Consider the following 5,194-nt stretch of genomic DNA (forward strand, 5'->3'; position numbering starts at 1 on the left):
AGTACTCATGGTATAGGAATTCAGAAAATATTTATTAAAGGAAGAAAGAAAGATTAAATTAAAGGTGGGAGGGTGTGCAGTGACCCAGGCAAGAGGCAGGAGGAAAGGGCTTCAAGTTTCCACTTGAGGGCGGCTCCTGACCCAAGGGCAGAGAGCTGAGGAGAATAAAGGAGGTGTGGAATGCCACTTAAACCCCTTGGGAGCTTCAAGGAGGGGACCAGGAGGGAAGGAAAGGGCTAAAGAAGAAAGAGCAGGAAGAGAAGAGTCAAGGGTGAAGTTCTCAAGTTGTCCTTGTCCCGTCCCCAGCACAGCAGGATCTCCTCAGGGGAAATGCAGGCCCTTTCAGGTTCCTTTTTCCATCCTGGGCTTGACTCCTAGGGCCCCCCTCTCCCCAAGTCTGCGGCAGGCCACCCACCCGCGGAGACTACAGCTGGGAGGGAAGCATTTGAGACCCACCCAGCACCTTAGCTATCTCCCCTCCAAATCTAGAAACGCAAGCCTTCGCTCCCTCTGATCCTACAGCTTGGCTTTTTCTGCATAAATCATCCCCTTTCAGAGTGCCTGTCTCAGATCCAGTTGACACTGGTTTATATTTTTGTGATGAAAATCTCAATCTAATGCGCATTTATCTATTGATTTTCAAACCCAGCCTCATTCCCAAAGCACTGAGGCCACCTCCAGAGTTGCCAGGTGGTAACTGCTGTGTTGGCTCCCACTTGCCACCCGCTTCACAAATACATATCGGCATCCAAGAAGGCAGACCCTTCTCGTTTAATTATAAAATCCATATAAAATCCAAGTTTTTTTAAAAATATGTGCAGGGTATTTAGTATCCCAAGAAGTTTCAGAGACTCTTGGTTATCCTTCATGAAAAACTCAACTTGGGGGTGACCTATCTGTTGCATTTCAGGTGGTTTGAGACATGCTGGGGTCCCTAAGTTGTGACCTTCCTGGCATGATGCCAATCCCTAGATTTAGATTCAGACTTTGAGACCCCTGGAAGTATGACCTCCTGCACATTCTTTCCTTTGTTAGGTGCAAAGTTTGTGTTGGGAGGTATTTTGTTGGACCAGGAGGGTGGAGGGTGGGTATTGAAGGAAGAGGGTGCCCACCCTGGAGGAGCCCCTGCCATGTCCTTTATCTTGCTAACTCAGGCCCTTTCCCAGCCAGACTTGCATCCCATCCTGCCAGGGAGTCAATTGATTGAAGCTGCAACTGTAACTCTTTGCTAAAAGTTCTCTTGGTTGCTACCCAGGTTAGCAGGGGAAGGTCCAGCTTTACTCTTGGGGGCTCCTGTGGGAGATCCACCCTTGGGGAATCCCTCACCATGGGAAAGTGCAGGTCCAGACTTACCTCTGTGAGACCCAAGAAAATCCACGCATGGCTCTCCCTGAAAGGAGTAGGCTTCTGTGTGAGGGACCCTTGGTAGGATCTGCTCTCTCCTCAGTCCAGAGGGCTAACAAGAGGGCAATGGGGATGAAGTCAGGGCATTCTGTTCACTTTGGGGTTGTTTATGGATTTAGAATGGATTTAGAATTTAGATTTATTTCTTCTGGAAATAGCTGAGAGGGGTTACATAAGGCACAACACAGGAGAACAGAGCCTAAGGTGGAGCAGGCTCGACCAGAGCAGAATGCTTGCTTTCCCAAGCAGCATGCCAGACTGACTGAGCACCGAGGAGGGGAACAGCCCAGGAGTGTCCCTGTGTGCCTCCACTCAACACTTGCCATTCGTTGTCCTATTCACATTCACAGAACTTTATGGTCAATGTTGTCACCACTATTTTACAGGTAAGGAAACTGAGGCTCAGAGAACTGGAGTAAGTAGCCCAAGAGTGCACAGCTCACAATGGTGAGTCAGGGTTTGAGCCCAGGTGGGGTGATTCTAGAGTCCTCAGTATTAGCCTGCACAGTACTGCCACCACCTTAGGTCACTCGGTCTCACATCCCATAGCTGCTAAGGCAAAGTGAAATAGACAGGCTAAATGGCTCTCGCCCTCGGATGGGCGAGTGAGCACAGTGCCGTGTCGTTTAATTGTGAATGCCCATCCGGGAAGCATGCACCATCTCCTACATCCCATCTGCTTCTCTCATTGATGAGTATTGCCTGACCCTGGTGCACCTTTGTTCGCAATCTTCAGACTACAACATTTCACGGAATATGAAAAAATTGACATCTGTCTCCCTTTGACACTGGTATGTTTGGGGGCTGCCTCAGGAGTCCAAAAAGTCCTCCAAGAAGCTTCTGAATGGAATCAACTTCTACAGAACTGTGACAAGCTGTCTGGCAACCTGGGAGAGTGCTCAGCAAAGACAGTTTTCATCAGGCACAAACCAAGGCTGAGCTTCTCCTTAGAACAGCAGGACTGCCCGAGAGAGCAGAGTGGGCTGCAGGATGGTTTTAACAACAGCAGAAAGGTTAAAAAGGCCATGCCTGGGGCTGCAGATAGAGCTCAGGTGGTAGAGTGCTTGTCTCGCACACTCAAGGCCCTGGGTTCAATTCCCAGCATCTTTCTTTGAGAGATGAGAGATGTGATCACCCAGATCACAGCATTCGGATTGCTCGCATGTGTCCACTGTGCCTTGGAAAGAGCACCTAGAGGTGGTTGTCTCAAACAAGACGTCCTCTGACAAAGCAAAGATGAGAAAATGCACCTTCCTGCCTTCCTTTCAGAAAGGCAAATTGGATTTGTGGAAAGAATATCCCCTTTAGAAACGAGGCAGAGGAGGGTTCAAATCTACATTTTCACCTGTTGCAGTTGTGTGACCTTGGGTAAGCTGCATCGACTTATATTTCTGATCTCCCATCAGGACAATGCAGATGAAACCCAGACCCCTCTGGGAAGCTCTAAGGATTAGAGGCAATCTGCAGCAGACCTCATGCCAGATGTGCTGGAAGGATCTGTACTAAGGCTGGCAGTGTGGCACGGGGCACCACATATCCTGCTGCTGGCTTGTATGTCAAAGGAACCATTCCAGTTCCGAATGGATGGGCAGGCAAGTGCCAGGCACAACCTCAACTGAGGGTTTCTGGTTTTCAGTGATTAGAAACATGTAGTCAGCTGGGCTCAGTGGCACACGCCTGTAATCTCAGCAACTCGGCCGCTGAGGCAGGAGGATCGCCAATTTAAGGCCAGCCTGGGCAATTTAGCAACACCCTGTATCAAAATAAAAAATAAAAAGGGCTTGGAATGTAGCTCAGTGGTAAAACGCCCCTGGGTTCAATCCCTAGTATGCCCCTACCAAAACTAAATAAATAAATAGATAATTAACACCAGCTTCCACCCCTGGTGCCTACCTTTCCCGGACATAAACCTTCAGAAAAGGTCTGAGCGCCTGGGCAGAAGGCGCTGGCGTGGAGGTTTGCTGCCCTCTGCTGTCCATGTGGAGAACTTCCTGGGACTCCTTGGGCACCGAGGACTTGTCCAACATGCAGAACTTGCCCAAGCCTTCCAAAAAGGATGCCCAAGAAAGGGACAGTACTCAGACAGGCTGCATAATCCAAGGTGAACAGTGAAAATGTGGGTCACCTTATTTAAATAGTGTTAAGGAATTCAAGACAGGAAACAACTTTGGACATCTTTGAGGGTGGGGTCCTTTGTATCCCATGTATTTCATGTCCTAAGATTGGATTTCTTCAGTTTTGCCTGCTCTGACATTGAATTTTTAGGTCTATGCCAGTCTCCATAATCTCCTGAAGGAACATCAATTTAGCAGAATGTGTTTGGGGAGAGGAGATGGAGGTAAGACCCTCCGAGTGTGGGGGCACGCTTCTCTAGGCCTCTCCCCGCATTTGCATCACAAATCTAATCTCTTCTATACTTACTGTTGAAGTTTGAGGGAGCAAAAAAAAATCAGTGCCCCTGATCCTTGGAACCAGTTCGTGTCGGGAGTTAGATGGAGCTTCAAACACGTCCTGAATTACTGCATAGGTTATATTGGAGGACAGACCTTGTCGATGACCACAGTGCCCAAATTCAAATCCCACAAGAACTCCGCCCAGAAGAGAACATGGGGCCGTGGCTGTCACCCACTCAGTAGGCAACTCAGCACACTTCTATGGGAGAAGAAAGGAGCAGAACAAGGTGTCAGGTGGGTTTAGAGAAAAATCCTCTCTGTGGAAACCACAGCAGTGGGCAGGAAGTGACCTGCTCCTGGTCCCAGTGTTAACCAAGGGTTAACTAGGAAAACAGAAACCAAGTGTCTACAACCAAGGGAGTTGAATGCCCGGAACTGGTTCCACAGGTGGTGATTATGAGAGATGAAGGCCGGAGATTAGCAGAGCTAGGTCTCACTCCCACTTCAGAATGAAGGAGCAAAGGGATAAGGTGGTGTCCCCAGATCCCCAGGCCAAACCACTAGGAAGAGCTGGAACCTCTAACAGGACCTGGGGCCAGGGAGGAAATTCAGACACTGCTGTTGAGAGCACCTGAAATGGAGAGAGAGGGGACAGGGCCCTGGCTTCTTCTTTTCTCCCACCCTCAGTCTCTTTCCAGAAACTTCCATTGACCACACTCACATGACAGGCACTTGCTTTCTTCTCCTTCTTTTAAAATTTCCTTTTCCATTCTCTTTCCCTCCCTCCCTCTTTCTTTTCTATTAATATGAAAATCAAACTCAAGGTCTTTTGTATATTAGTTGTTGTTATTTTCCAATAAATATTTCTTTATAACCAACCAAAGTCATCTCCCATTATTAGTAGTTTTGCTTACCTGAGGTTTAAGTGGTCAACCGTGGTTGGAAAATAGTAAATGAAGAATTTTAGAAATAAACAGTTTATAAGTTTTAAATTGCTCATCATTTTGGACAGTAGGATGAAATCTCACAATGTCCCACTCTGTCCCTCTGGAATGCTTTTATCCAATGTATCCACATTGGATACACTACTTGCCTGTTTGTCACTTAGGAGCCATTTGGATTATCAAATAGACTCTGGTTATATCACAGTGATTGTGTTTAAGCAATCCTAATTTTACTTATTAATTGTCCCAAAGCATAAGAGTAATAATGCAAGGGACATAAAATATGGAAGGACAAATGAACTCTGGCACTATATGGCAATGCTTCAGGATATAATGAAAAAAAAAAAAAACACATAGTATGCACAATGATTGGGACTACCCACAATTTCAGGCATCCACTGGGTTTCTTGAACATGTCCCCTTTGAATAAGGGGAGACTACTGTATAAAAACA

This window comes from Sciurus vulgaris (genome assembly GCF_902686455.1).
Source record: "Sciurus vulgaris genome assembly, chromosome: 11".
NCBI classification, from domain to species: domain Eukaryota; kingdom Metazoa; phylum Chordata; class Mammalia; order Rodentia; family Sciuridae; genus Sciurus; species Sciurus vulgaris.